General features: G+C 39.2%; 1 long non-coding RNA gene across 36 annotated transcripts in view; it reads right to left on the bottom strand.

The window, feature by feature from the left end:
- The window catches only part of LOC147361841 (uncharacterized), a 256,268-nt gene that overhangs the window by 38,257 nt on the left and 201,806 nt on the right, over positions 1-16,205 (bottom strand). For 21 of the 36 annotated variants that reach the window (XR_015138311.1, XR_015138317.1, XR_015138309.1 and 18 more), the window contains one exon: positions 2,761-2,932. The exons of 13 other annotated variants lie outside the window; for them this stretch is intronic. This is a non-coding gene — a long non-coding RNA (uncharacterized LOC147361841). Of the gene's footprint in view, positions 1-464; positions 522-2,760; positions 2,933-16,205 lie in introns of all 36 variants that reach the window. 2 more of the 36 variants (XR_015138322.1, XR_015138320.1) reach the window with 1 other exon arrangement.

Consider the following 16,205-nt stretch of genomic DNA (forward strand, 5'->3'; position numbering starts at 1 on the left):
GACTTCCCAGGTGACATAGTGGTAAAGAGTCCACCTGCCAGTGAAGGAGAAATCAGAGATGTGGATTCAATCCCTGGGTCAGGAAAATCCACTGGAGTAGGAAATGTCAACCCACTCCAGTATTCTTGCCTGGAAAATCCCATGGGCAGAGGAGCCTGGTGGGCTGCAGTCCATAGGATCACAGAGTCAGACACAACCGAGTACAAACATGAGGGTATATATAAATTAGATAACTGGTGGTGGTGGTTTAGTTGCTAAGTCGTGTCCGACTCTTGCAACCCTGTGGACCGTAGCCCGCCAGGCTCCTCTGTCCATGGGATTTTCCAGGCAAGAATACTGGAGTGGATTGCCATTTCCTTCTCCAGGGGATCTTCCCGACCCAGGAATTGAACCCAGGTCTCCTGCATTGCAGGCAGATTCTTTACCGACTGAGCTATGAGGGAAGTCCGCTAATGAGAACCTACCATACAGCACAGGGAACTCCACTCAGTACTCTGTAATGGCCTATATGGGAAGAGAATCTAAAAACAAACAAACAAAAGCTGGATTAAAATTCAAAGTGGATATGTGTAAAAGCATAACTGATTCACTTTGCTGTACACCTGAAATTAATACAGTATTGTAAATCAACTATACTCCAATAAAATTTTTTTTAAAAAACAAAAAACTATATAGAAACCTGAAGATCATGTATTTCTTTATTTTGCACAAGAGAAGGCTAAAATCTGGAACAGGAAAATGAATTACCCAAGGTAACAACACAACTGTTTTGAAACAAAAGATCAGCAAACACTCACTATTTAAGAGCAGTTCTGTGCACCATATTGAATCAAACTGCATGCTTGTATATCCTAGAATTTAACAGAAATTGCCCCATAACTGGGCTTCCCTAATGACTCAGTGCTAAGAATCCACCTGTCAATGCAGGACACTTGAGTTCAATCCCTGGGTCAGGAAGATCTCCTGGAGAAAAAAATGACAACTTCATCCAGCATTCTTGCCTGGGAAATCCCATGGATAGAGAACAGTCCATGGGCTCAAGGAGTTGGACACAACTTAGCAACTAAAGAACAACAACTACAGGGACTAAACAAATAGGCAAACACACCGGTTTGGGAGAGTATGCTTAGTCTTCTAATTTTCAAAAATGAAAATACAGCTACCTAGAGAAGCTATAAAATTTAACATTACCATGACATTGATTAAAATAGTACAAATAATGTAATAGAATTTGAATATAATGGTTATAATATAAATGTTAATCTCTTTCCAAATTCACTATTCTGATTCTTGATAAGCCTACCAATTTGCTAAAGTATTCAGGACACTTTGATAAATAACCTGTTCCAACATAGATTACAATTTTCAAATTCATCACCATTTTATTTTTAAATTACAGGAAATAAAATTAAAATATGTTTTATGTCACATTTAAAAGTATTAAAAGAAACATTTCTTCTATGTCACTGTTATTGTTCCCTACCATATCATTTTTATGTGCCATTTTTAGATTTATTATCTCTATATCAGATTATAATTAGGTTATATCTTGAAACATGAAGATCAATAGATCATGTTCATGTTCATTTTAATTGGAAGTTCTTTGTTATTTAAAAATTAAGCTAGTTTATTTCACTATAGCATCTTCTAGTGATTTTAAAATAATGAGGAAATATGAATATTTTAAATCTTTCTAAACAACTTCCCTTTAGAAGATCATTATTTCACTTTATTATAAAACATAAGGGCAAGTCAGCCATAATTGAACTATGTAACTTTTAATTCCTAGTTCTGTTTTTCTCTTAAAATCCAGAGAGATGTTAGTTATTTGTCTTCTTTGGGATGCAAAAGAAAAATCCTCTAGTACTTCTCTCATTAGCTACCTTTTTCTAAAACAGAGTGAATCATCTCCATATATAACAGGAAATTTTAGAGATGAAAAGATGAATTCCAATGTAGGATAGACAGAAAATAATTTAATGGAGAGTATATTCATAGAATTAACTCTGGTATAACTATGAACACTTTATATTCATGTTATCCTTCAAGTCTTATGTGGTCGCATATAAAACTTTATTTTAATCAACTTTTCTGATTAAAAAATAAAAAATTTTCATTGAAAAATCTTGAAGGTAGAATATCAAAAATTCTCCAACCTCTTTTCATTTTGCCTCACTTAAAAAAAAATCTAGCTTGTAGAAATACAGCTGTATAAAATATACAAACATTATATTTAGATTCAGAGATCTATATGGAAGGGGTTTCCCTGGTGGCTCAGATGGTAAAGAATCTGCTGGCAATACAGAAGACCCAAGTTTGACCTCTGGGTAGGGAAGGTCCCCTGGAGAAGGGAATGATGACCCACTACAGAATTCTTGCCTGAAGAATTCCATGGACAAAGGAGCCTGGCTGGCTTTAGTTCATGGGGTCGCAGAGTCAGACATGAATTACTTCATTTAAGCAGAAGAGACACATATATAAAGAGATAGATATATATATAGGGATTATATATTTACATAAATATATAAAGATAGAACGCTTTATGACGTGATTATATGTCTTTTTTTTAAGCAGTCATTATTGTTTAACAATATGAATGTTTTTTAGGCCAATAAATACAATTCTAAAAAGAATTATAACTGATTCAAAGTATTTTTATATGAATATCAATTATTAAATCAATGCCCTGTGGAGCAACATATTTCCAATATATCATAGACAATGTTTTTGAAAATCTTTATTAAACTAAACTTTACACACCTCCATGATTATACTGAGGGCTTCCCGGGTAGCTCAGTTGATAAAGAATCTGCCTCCAATTCAGGAGACCCCCATTCAATTCCTGGATCAGAAAGATTCCCTGGAGAAAGGATAGGCTACCCACTCCAGTATTCTTGGGCTTCCCTGGTGGCTCAAACAATAAAGAATCCTCCTGCCAAGAGAGAGACCTGAGTTAGATCCCTGGGTAGTCAAGATCCCTTGGAGGAGGGCATGGCAAGTATAGTATTCTGGGCATGGCCAGTCTAGTATTCTTGCCTGGAGAATCCCCATGGACAGAAGAACCTGGCAGGCTACAGTCCGTGGGATCACAAAGTCAGAACATGACTGAGCAACTAAGCACAGCACAACACATGATTATCCTCTTAGATTAGTTTTCCTTCCTTAGGTGGAACAGAAAAAGATGCTTTATTCCAATTGGAATGACCAGCATAGCCAAGAACCAACAATCAATAAAGATATGAATCTTTTTTTTTTCCATAAACTTTGGTCCCGTTATGCTTCCTTGATTCCCCTAAATTGAAGGTAATTCTGCCCTTAAATCAATGTACCACAAAATCAGATTACAATCATTTGTGTATTTATCTTATTTTTCCTGGCAGGTTAAAGGTTACTAATGGCTTTCAGAATCCTTTGTGGTAACACAGTCCTTTGAACTTAGTAGACGTCCAAATGTATATGTTAAATCTAATTTTGACAGGATGCAAAAAGATGCTAATTTATTGTATTTGTTATAATTGATTAACCTTAAAAATCTTCAACCTCGAAATATCCTGAAAACAGCTGTAATATTAATAATTCCCTGCCTATATCAAAGGAAATTAGAGCAAATGAGGAACTAACGTGAAAATATCTGTCAATAAGAAAATAATACAGATTTATAATTGTTATTGCCAAATGAACTATTTGCTGGGGGTTTATACATTTTTTATTAGTTCACATCTGACCTCTTAATAGTGAAATATAACCTGAGAGCCACAACATTTTGAAGACGTCTGTACTGGGAAGGAGTTTATTAGACTTGTGTGCCTGCCAAGCTCAGAATGCCTTCTGAGGAAATTTAAAATATGATCCCCTTCCCTTTATAGCTGATAGGGTGGGGGTGATCTAGGACAGCACTTTCCAACAGAAATGTAATGTGAATGTGAGCCACCTATGAAATGTTACATTTCCTAGTAGCCACACTAAAAAAGAAAAAGGAGAGTAGAAAGATATAGCTGGTATTTAACAATGCATTTAACCCAATGTATACAGATTACCCCTGGAGAAGGAAACGGTATCTCACTACAGTACTCTTGCCTGGAAAATCCTATGAACAGAGGAGCCTAGTGAGCTGCAGTCCATGGGGTCACAAAGTGCCAGACACAACAGTAAACAACAACAAACAAACAACAATGCAGATTACCAGCATTTCAACACGTAACAAATATAAAAATAATCAGAAAGAGATTTTCTGTTAACTTTTTTAAATGAATCAATTGGAGAATAATGTCTTTACAGCACTGTGGTGGTTTTTGCCATATGTCAACATGAATCACCCATGAGTGACACATGTCTCCCCATCCTGAACCCCCCTCCCAGCTCACCCCTCTGGGTTGTCCCAGAGTGCCGGCTTTGAGTGCCCTGCTTCATGCAGTGACCTTGCACTGGTTATCTGTCTTACATATGGTAATACACATGTTTCAATGCTCTTCTCTCAAATCATCCCACCCTACCCTTCTCTCTCAGAGTCCAAAAGTCTGTTCTTTATATCTGCGTCTCTTCTGCTGCCTTGCATATAGGATCATCATTACCATCTTTCTAAATTCCACATATATGTGTTAATATACTGTATTGGTGTTTTTCTTTCTGACTTACTTCACTCTGTAAAATAGGCTCCAGTTTCATCCACCTCATTAGAACTGACTCAAATGTGTTCTTTTTTATAGATGAGTAATATTCCATTGTGTATATGTACCACAACTTCCTTATCCATTTGTCTGCCAATGGACATCTAGGTTGCTTTCATGTTCTGGCTATTGTAAACAGTGTTGCAATGAACACTGGGGTACATGTGTCTCCTTCAATTCTGGTTTCCTTAGTGTGTATGCCCAGCACTTTTATATTCATTATTTTGCAATCTAGCATGTGCTTACTGCATATCTCAATGTGGACATGCTGTGCTGCAGCTGCTGATCTAGTGGCTACTGTAATGGCACACAAGTGAGAGGTGGAGACACCAAGCCACTTTGGGAAAAATGATCATTAATAAAGGAAAAAATTTGAGAAGCCCTCCCTTAATCATAAATCTGAAGCAAGAAACTACACATGAACTTGGAGAAAAGCCCTTTTCCTTATGAATTAGCGAAACTTGTCCTTCTAAATACAGATAGGAATTGAAAATTCTAAGAAAGAGATGTCTCTGAAGACCACAGAGATTCTCTCCTTGATCAAATTCTACTCAACCTTTTCTGAATTCTCAACTGGGCCCTGACCTTTGGGTTTCCATATTGGTTTCTGCTTTTCCAATTTTAGCAAGAACCCTGCTAGGTCAGTTTAGCCAGAATCTTCAATCTGTGATGTCTGGTCACCCTCAATTTCCAGGGTCATCACCCTTTACCATCCCCCAGGTGACTCTGATCATTTAATACTGCTTTCAGCGAGAATCCTATTAGGTCACTGTAGCCAGAAATTCCCAAAACCCATGATGTTTCCATCAACTGACCTCCATTAGACTTATATTCTGTGTTGAGTGCAACCTCTCTCGCCAGTTGCAAAGCACCACTGCAGTGGTCTTTACAACCTATCACAATAGTCCCCCTAAAAAAGTCTGCCTTACAGATTTACAAGTGTAATTAATTTTCTTTTCCTTTAACAAACTGTTGAGATTTTCAGAATGGCACTATGAAGGACTCAGGGAAACAGTATCAGTAAGGCACATCTATTAAATTGGTCAAAATTAGCAATGATAATCATTCAAATTCTTTGGAGATTGCTTAAAGAGTTTATACAAATAGAGAAGCATTTAGTTATCAAAATCTAAAAAAATCCAGTAAGAACAATGTGAGGTAGTGGCTTTCCATTCAGGATTGCATTCATCCCCCACAGGTAAGCCTTGGGGGAAAACTGCTCTACCAGGAGCCTCAGCAGAAAGTCAGTTTCCATCTAGCCCCACTCTCCCTCTCCCTTGTTTCCTTCCATTCTGGGTAAAGCCAGCCAAAGGCGGTCATCCACAGCTAAAGCCTGGGAGCCATGCCTTTTCTCTACTGGTTGTTGTTGTTTAGAGACTAAGTCTTGTCCGACTTTTTTGTGACCCCACGGACTATAGTCCACCAGGCTCCTCCATCCATGGGATTTTCCAGGCAAGAATATTGGAGTGGGTTGCCATTTCCTTCTCCAGGGGATCTTCGCAACCCAGGTATGGAACCTGCATCCCCTGCACGAGCAAGCGGGTTCTTTTCCACTGAGCCACCAGAAAAGACCTCTAACTCCAACTTAATAGAAAAGATACGCTGGGGTCAAGAGTGCAGTTCCTCTTTCTTAAACAAATCGAGTTCAGCTTCTCCCTCCCCCAGCTACTCCAGATGGATCTGGCAGCTGTTCATTCCCAACAGATTCCATCCTCCAAGGTTCTGCAGAAGATCCATACTAGGCATGTTGGTAAGCAGGGAGAGATACCAGTTCCAGCCAAGTACTAGTGTGGCCAAGTACTAAACAAATTAAAAAGCCAGCAAACTAACAATAGTAACAATCTCTGCAGAGGAATCTCCAAGTGAGTAGAAAATCTCCCTGAATTTCCCTCCTGACACTTAGTCACCAACTCTCTAGGCTGATAATATGGCAGCCCTTCCCAGAGCAATTTTTGGTGGTGCTTACAACATGCAAGAGTGGATTTTAGTTCTGTTGGGGGAGTTTGTAATTTCCTCAGTTCTGTCTCGCCGCACCAAAATTTGAAGCGAGGGACGAATGGGTGTTACAGCTCAGTTTTATTAGGAAAAACAAAGGATAGTACACCCTCGAGGAGTGAGAGCAGGCAGACCCAAAAGACGAGAGAAGAGAGGCCTCAATTCTTCTAGGCTTTCTCCTTTTACACATTTGTATCCTCCCCCGCCCCAACCCCCTGAGCCTGCCCTATGTAAATTGGGCTAGCCAGGAGGGCTGTTTGTTTTACCTGAGGTCCCCACTCTGGTTCTTGGACCTTCCTTTGTTCTATTTTCATGGGATTTTCCCTTCTTTGTCTTTTAGCCACCACCATTTTGGACTTCTTTTTCCTATTCTAACTACCTAACAGTTCCACATGGTAAAAGCTATCAAGACTTGCTTCTTTCTTTCTAGTTGCCCCATCCCACCCATTAAATACTTCAGCCCATCAAATATTTACATGATAAGAATGTCTTGAAGAAAGCAGTCTGTATATCCTGCACATCCATGTGTATGATTATGTCTCACTTTAGAATGCTGCTTGTGGGTATTATCTGCACCCCAATCTGTGAAGCCTGCCATACCTATGTTATCCACACCTTAGCATCTGTGATGGGACATGGTTTCCAAGGAGTTAGTTGCAAAACTCTTTGATACATTAAGTTTTTCTTATCTGCTCAGTTGTTCCATCCCTTTCCTCAGGCGCATCCATCTGACGCAGGAGCCTTTGACCCCATCGTGCTTTATCAGCTCGGGACCTTTGAACACATTTCCTTGACACAGAACATCCCTAGGCAGAAGTCTATACAGATGATTAATATTTCACTACCCAGGCAGTTATGCTTTTATCTAAGACTGCTTGTGATTCCAATGAATAGGAAGACCACAAAGCAGGGCATGAGTAACACAAGCAGGAAAGTGTAATTTTTCAAGTGCCTATGAGAAGCCTAGCACAGGAGCTCTGTTTCACCATAATTCCTTGCCTCAGCTCTATACCCACCTTTTGTAACTAAAGTAAACTGAGCAAGCTACTATTCCTTGCATACTGAAAGAGCCTAACTGGTATACATATGTTTTAGAAAGTGCTAGAAAGATGTTCCCTTTTGAGGGGACAAAGATGCAGTACTATCTTTGAAAGCTCTTCAATTTTACGGTTCTTTGAGTCTCTGCTTACTAGGAATATTCTACTCACTGAAGGAGATTTCCATGCAGCATGATATTTATCAGTGAAAGACAATAAACAAAAGTATTACAAGCTACAAACTACATGTTATAAATTCAAGTGGAATTCCTAGTTTATAAACTAGGTTCTTATTAATTGGGAGAGCATAGTTATTCTTTCTGTGTTAATTTCAAATGCCTTGACAAAAATCTAGTTTCTGGCTCTTGCCCTCCAATACTCATCCTGTGAAGGCAAGGCCACCCTCTGAGACACTATCAGATTGAGAAGCTGATGTGTGTTTATATTATCACTCTCAAAATAAAACATGTTCTGTCTTTTCCTCTTGTCATTCTTTCTCTAGTCTAGAAGTGTGAATGTTGGCTTCTTAACATGTATTCGAAAATGACGTGTCAATGCTCCAGGTGTGGTAACCTGAGATTGTTTCATCTTCTTTACAAGGTTTCTGGAAATGTGTGTTTTCTCTGCAAAATGTTACAAAGTACAAAGTCAGTTGCCACTCCTGCCCTTAAACAACTTACTATTCAGACAGATTGAGGAGATGGGTGACTGAGACTTTTAACAAACATTCAATACCCATTCTCCCTTTCTTTCATTGGTAATAGAACTTACTCATTTTTCAATAAGGATGCTCATTTCCTTGTCTCACTTGCAGCTAGATGAGGCCATGAGTTTGTTCTGACCAATGAAATGTAAGCCATAGTTGCAATGGTTAATTTTATCTGTCAACTTGACTGGGCTAAAGGATGCATAGATAGCTGGTAAAGCATTATTTCTGGGTGTGTCTCTGGAGTAGGGGGTCTCCAGAAGTGATAGATTAGCATTCAAATCAATAAACGGAAGAAAGATGATCAGATCAGATCAGTCGCTCAGTCAAGTCCGACTCTTTGCAACCCCATGAATCGCAGCACGCCAGGCCTCCCTGTCCATCACCAACTCCCAGAGTTCACTCAGACTCATGTCCATCGAGTCAGTGATGCCATCCAGCCATCTCATCCTCTGTCGTCCCCTTCTCCTCTTGCCCCCAATCCCTCCCAGCATCAGAGTCTTTTCCAATGAGTCAACTCTTCACATGAGGTGGCCAAAGTACTGGAGTTGCAGCTTTAGCATCATTCCTTCCAAAGAAATCCCAGGGCTGATCTCCTTCAGAATGGACTGGCTGGATCTCCTTGCAGTCCAAGGGACTCTCAAGAGTCTTCTCCAACACCACAGTTCAAAAGCATCAATTCTTGGGCGCTCAGCCTTCTTCACAGTCCAACTCTCACATCCATACACGACCCCTGGAAAAAAACCATAGCCTTGACTAGACGAACCTTTGTTGGCAAAGTAATGTCTCTGCTTTTCAATATGCTATCTAGGTTGGTCATAACTTTCCTTCCAAGGAGGAAGCACCTTTTAATTTCATGGCTGCAGTCACCATCTGTAGTGATTTTGGAGCCCAGAAAAATAAAGTCTGACACTGTTTCCACTGTTTCCCCATCTATTTCCCATGAAGTGATGGGACCGGATGCCATGATCTTCGTTTTCTGAATATTGAGCTTTAAGCCAACTTTTTCACTCTCCACTTTCACTTTCATCAAGAGGCTTTTGAGTTCCTCTTCACTTTCTGCCATAAAGGTGGTGTCATCTGCATATCTGAGGTTATTGATATTTCTCCGGGCAATCTTCATTCCAGCTTGTGTTTCTTCCAGTCCAGCGTTTCTCATGATGTACTCTGCATATAAGTTAAATAAACAGGGTGACAATATACAGCCTTGACAAACTCCTTGTCCTATTTGGAGCCACTCTGTTGTTCCATGTCCAGTTCTAACTGTTGCTTCCTGACCTGCATACAAATTTCTCAAGAGGCAGATCAGGTGGTCTGGTAGTCCCATCTCTTTCAGAATTTTCCATAGTTTATTGTGATCCACACAGTCAAAGGCTTTAGCATAGTCAATAAAGCAGAAATAGATGCTTTTCTGGAACTCTCTTGCTTTTTCCATGATCTAGCAGATGTTGGCAATTTGATCTCTGGTTCCTCTGCCTTTTCTAAAACCAGCTTGAACATCAGGAAGTTCATGGTTCACGTATTGCTGAAGCCTGGCTTGGAGAATTTTGAGCATTACTTTACTAGTGTGTGAGATGAGTGCAACTGTGCAGTAGTTTGAGCATTCTTTGGCATTGCCTTTCTTTGGGACTGGAATGAAAAGTGACCTTTTCCAGTCCTGTGGCCACTGCTGAGTTTTCCAAATTTGCTGGCATATTGAGTGCAGCACTTTCACAGCATCATCTTTCAGGATTTGGAATAGCTCAACTAGAAATCCATCACCTCCACTAGCTTTGTTCATAGTGATGCTTTCTAAGGCCCACCTGACTTCACATTCCAGGGTGTCTGGCTCTAGGTCAGTGATCACACCATCATGATTATCTGGGTTGTGAAGATCTTTTTCGTATAGTTCTTCTGTGTTTTCTTGCCATCTCTTCTTAATGTCTTCTGCTTCTGTTAGGTCCATACCATTTCTGTCCTTTATTGAGCCCATCTTTGCATGAAATGTTCCTTTGGTATCTCTTATTTTCTTGAAGAGATCTCTAGTCTTTCCCATTCTGTTGTTTTCCTCTATTTCTTTGCATTGATCACTGAGGAAGGCTTTCTTATCTCTTCTTGCTATTCTTTGGAACTCTGGATTCAGATGTTTATATCTTTCCTTTTCTCCTTTGCTTTTCGCTTCTCTTCTTTTTATAGCTATTTATAAGGCTCCCCAAACAGCCATTTTGCTTTTTTGCATTTATTTTCTATGGGGATGGTCTTGATCCCTGTCTCCTGTACAATGTCACGAACCTCATTCCATAGCTCATCAGGCGCTCTATCTATCAGATCTAGGCCCTTAAATCTATTTCTCACATCCACTGTATAATCATAAGGGATTTGATATAGGTCATACCTGAATGGTCTAGTGGTTTTCCATACTTTCTTCAACTTAAGTCTGAATTTGGTAATAAGGAGTTCATGGTCTGAGCCACAGTCAGCTCCTGGTCTTGTTTTTGCTGACTGTACAGAGCTTCTCCATCTTTGGCTGCAAAGAATATAATCAATCTGATTTCGGTGTTGACCATCTGGTGATGTCCATGTATAGAGTCTTCTCTTGTGTTGTTGGAAGAGGGTGTTTGTTATGACCAGTGCATTTTCTTGGCAAAACTCTTAGTCTTTGCCCTGCTTCATTCCGTATTCCAAGGCCAAATTTGCCTGTTACTTCAGGTGTTTCTTGACTTCCTACTTTTGCATTCCAGTCCCCTATAATGAAAAGGACATCTTTTTTGGGTGTTAGTTCTAAAAGGTCTTGTAGGTCTTCATAGAACCGTTTAACTTCAGCTTCTTCAGCATTACTGGTTGGGGCATAGACTTGGATTACTATGATATTGAATGATGCCCCTCCCGAAAGCAGGTGGGCATTGTTCAACCTAATGCAGACAAAAGAGCACAGGAAGGGTGAATTTACTCTTTCTGTTTAAGTCGAGGCATCCATCTTCTCTTGCTCTCATGACAAAAAAAAAAAGAGAGAGAGAGAGAGGGGAGAGAGCTTACACTTTCTGCCTTCTCCCTGACTTCTCTAACCTACTGTAACAGAATATGAATCCAGTTTGAACTGTGAGACAAGAGCCAGACTCTAGAAATGACAGACAGAAAGCCATCAAAATGTGAGATTCATTATGACTGCATGGCTGGACAGGAGCCTGGATTGGGTTGCCTTAATCCAACTTTTGCAAAAGATTATATTTTGGTACTTAACTACTCTATTAGTAATTACATTTTTAAGAGAACATATAAGTTAACTATCTTGATTGAATTCTTTCTAAAAATAGAAAAGCATGTAACTCTACGAGTTGATGAATATCTTTCATGGTTACTTTACTTATTTGATCTTTATTTTTAGCATAAAAGCATTAAGGTATAAAAGACACAAAGATAAAATTAAATTAGAACAGAATAAAAGTAATCAATGCTTATTACATATTCTATACCCAAGATCACAAATTTTCAAGGCCATTTAAAAAATAATGGCTACCTTAATAAGAGGACTTGGCTTTAAACCACAGAGTGGAAAGAGATTGACCTTGAAAACTTTCTCTACTGAAACCTTTGAGCTGGGTGTTAGACTCAGATTCTGAGATTAAAAAAAAAAAAAAAACTAAAATACTGATTTGACAGTATTAGTACAATGGTTTCCTATAGCTTTATTGCATTCCTAAGCACTTAACAATTCTTACAGTGTAGTTCTTTTTGAAAGAAACTGAAGGATATAATTTCAAATATGCAATCACGCCATTTTGTTGTGTGACATTACTGATATCAAGCAAATTTCCTTCTGGTACTGAGCAAACATAAATAACTGTAAACGTCAATGAGTTCATTGAGCCAGCATGATTTAAATTAATGGAGTGACTGCTGATTGTAGTATTGATCATAAACAAAAATTTATAATATATGTGTGCATGTGGAATTTATTTCAGAATATCTGTACTATCTCCTCTGGTAAATAGAGCTTTGGCTTTTGCATGAACCCTTTTAAGATCCCTAATTCATACAACCTTTATACAATTTACCATCCCAGGTGATAAATTTCTATCTGGGAGTCAAAAGTTTAGATGTTTAATCATTTTATGGGGCATGTCTCCCTTTGGGCTCAAAGCTAGGCTGACATATTATTTCAAAAAAAAAACTTGGTTTCTGGACTACCCTGGGGGTCCAGTGATTAAGACTCTGAGTTCCCGATGCAAGGGGCCCAAGGTCCATCCCTGGTCAGGAAACCAGATCTCGCATGCTGCAACTGAAAAAAGAGATGCCACACGCCACAACTAAGACCTGGCAAAGCCAAATAAATAATAACAACAAACTAACCACTGATTTCAAAGAATGGATGCCTTGAACTGTGGTGCTAGAGAAGACTCTTGAGAGTCCCTTGGACAGCAAAGAGCTCAAACCCGTCAATCCTAAAGAAAATCAACCCTGCATATTCATTGGAAGGACTGATGCTGAAGCAGATGCTCCAATACTTTGGCCACCTGATGTGAAGAGCCAATTCATTGGAAGAGACCTTAATGCTGGGAAAGACTGAAGCCATAAGGAAAAGAGGAAGAGACAGCTGATGGCATCACCAACTCAAGAAGTGAGTTTGAGCAAACTCCAGGAGATGGTGAAGGACAGGGAAGCCTGGCATGCTGCAGCCCATGGGGTTGCAAAGAATCAGACATGATTGAGCAACTGAACAACAATAATTGGTTTCAAAATCTATTTAAAGTGAGGATAATCACAACACACCTCAGAAAACACCCTATATGTAAAAATTATTTTGTATTTTTTAACCTTACTAATCACAACCAAGTTGAGAACTCTCTTGAAATCTATATCAACACATACCATTGAAACTATTGTATATATCAGTGACCTGTATAGACAGACAATGGAAAGGATCGTGCAAGTATCACAATTTATTGGAATAAGTGGCAAACATATATTGACTATCTTTACTTCCCAATTATGCTTAGAATAATAATTACGATGTATTTCAATAATAATATTTCATTAGTCACTTAGATAATATTTATTAGTCACTTTTCATGTACCAGTCACTCTTAAAAATGCCTTTTATTAATATTTATAACAAAGGAGAAAGGAAAGGTATACCCATTTGAATGCAGAGTTCCAAAGAATAGCAAGGAGAGAAAAGAAAGCCTTCCTCAGTGATCAATGCAAAGAAATAGAGAAAAACAATAGAATAGGAAACACTAGAGCTCTCTTCAAGAAAATTAGAGACACCAAGGAAACATTTCATGCAAAGATGGGCTCAGTAAAGGACAGAAATGGTAGGGACCTAACAGAAGCAGAAGATATTAAGAAGAGGTGGCAAGAATACACAGAAGAACTGTACAAAAAAGATCTTCACAACCCAGATAATCAAGATGGTGTGATCACTCACCTAGAGCCTGAAATCCTGGAATGTGAAGTCAAGTGGGCCTTAGAAAGCATCACTACAAAGCTCGTGGAGGTGATGGAATTCCAGTTGAGCTATTTCAAATCCTAAAAGATGATGCTGTGAAAGTGCTGCAGTAAATATGCCAGCAAATATAGAAAACAGCAGTGGCCACAGGTCTGGAAAAGGTCAGTTTTCATTCCAATCCCAAAGAAAGGCAATGCCAAAGAATGCTCAAACTACCACACAATTGCATTCATCTCACATGCTAGTAAAGTAATGCTTAAAATTCTCCAAGCCAGGCTCCAGCAATACGTGAACCGTGAACTTCCTGATGTTCAAGCTGGTTTTAGAAAAGGCAGAGGAACCAGAGATCAAATTGCCAACATCTGCTGGATCATGGAAAAAGCAAGAGAGTTCCAGAAAAACATCTATTTCTGCTTTATTGACTATGCCAAAGCCTTTGACTGTGTGGATCATAATAAACCGTGGAAAATTCTGAAAGAGATGGGAACACCAGACCACCTGACCTGCCTCTTGAGAAATCTGTATGCAGGTCAGGAAGCAACAGTTAGAACTGGACATGGAACAACAGACTGGTTCCAAAGAGGAAACGGAGTATGTCAAGGCTGTATATTGTCACCCTACTTATTTAAATTATATTGAGAGTACATCATGAGAAATGCAGGGCTGGAGGAAGCACAAGCTGGAATCAAGATTGCCGGGAGAAATATCAATAACCTCAGATATGCAGATGACACCACCCTTATGGCAGAAAGTGAAGAGGAACTCAAAAGCCTCTTGATGAAAGTGAAAGTGGAGAGTGAAAAAGTTGGCTTAAAGCTCAACATTCAGAAAACGAAAATCATGGCATCCAGTCCCATCACTTCATGGCAAATAGATGGGGAAACAGTGGAAACAGTGTCAGACTTTATTTTTCTGCGCTCTAAAATCACTGCAGATGGCGATTGGAGCCATGAAATTAAAAGATGCTTACTCCTTGGAAGGAAAGTTATGACCAACCTAGATAGCATATTCAAAAACAGAGACATTAGTCAACAAAGGTTTGTCTAATCAAGGCTATGGTTTTTCCAGTGGTCATGTATGGATGTGAGAGTTGGACTGTGAAGAAAACTGGGCACCAAAGAATTGATTGCTTTTGAACTGTGGTGTTAGAGAAAACTCCTGAAGGTCCCTTGGACTGCAAGAAGATCCAATCAGTCCATCCTAAAGGAGATCAGTCCTGGGTGTTCTTTGGAAGGACTGATGTTGAGGCTGAAACTCCAATACTTTGGCCACCTGATGCAAAGAGCTGACTCATGGAAAAGACCCTGATGCTGGGAGGGACTGCAGGTAGGAGGAGAAGGGGATGACAGAGGATGAGATGGCTGGATGGCATTATCAACTCGATGGACACGGATTTGGGTGGACTCCGGGAGTTGGTGATGGACAGGGAGGCCTGGCATGCTGCAGTTGATGGGGTCACAGAGTTGGACACAGCTGAGCGACTGAACTGAACTGCTAACAACTCTATTAGATAAATGCTCTGGTTATCATTTCCATTTACATCGAAGGAAACTGAGGCACAGAGTTGTATAACTTGCTAGAGATCACACAATTGACAAACATACATCTGGAATTTGCACCAAGTTCTGGCTCCAGGGTCTATGCATTCCGACCACTATATTGGTCTACCTTTTAAGATGAATTGATGACCCAAGTTGGAACTATGATCAGAGATAAGTCTCAAGGAATAATGAAAGTTAGTAGTTCAAAACTGATTTAAAGTTTGATTTAAAGTTTTTCCAGCTGATTTAGAAAGGGGTTCAAATTCTGATTCTGTCAATAACTAAGTATATGATATTCGATAAGTGAAATGACTTTCCCAAACTAGTTTTCTTTTTTAAAAATAAAAAAAGGAAGGCCTGAGTGGGTTAATGTGAAGATTATAAAATACATACACACACACACAGAAATATATATAATACTAGGCTATATAGATACATGGATATACAGTGCCCAAAACAGTGCCATATAGGTAGTAGAAATTAAAACAAGTACCTTCCTTCATTATGAGTCTTTTTATTAGTCTAAATATATATTGATGAAAGTGAAACTGGAGAGTGAAAAAGTTGGTTTACAGCTCAACATTCAGAAAATGAAGATCATGGCATCTGGTCCCCTCATTTCATGGGAAATAGATGGGGAAATAGTGGAAACAGTGTCAGACTTTGTTTTGGGGCTCCAAAATCACTGCAGATGGTGACTGCAGCCATGAAATTAAAAGATGCTTCCTCCTTGGAAGGAAAGTTATGACCAACCTAGATAGCATATTGAAAAGCAGAGACATTACTTTGCCAACAAAGGTTCGTCTAGTCAAGGCTATGGTTTTTCCAGTG

Source organism: Bos grunniens, chromosome 12, assembly GCF_055505025.1.
Source record: "Bos grunniens cultivar Pamir isolate PY7600 chromosome 12, Bosgru_T2T1.0, whole genome shotgun sequence".
In the NCBI taxonomy this organism is placed as follows: domain Eukaryota; kingdom Metazoa; phylum Chordata; class Mammalia; order Artiodactyla; family Bovidae; genus Bos; species Bos grunniens.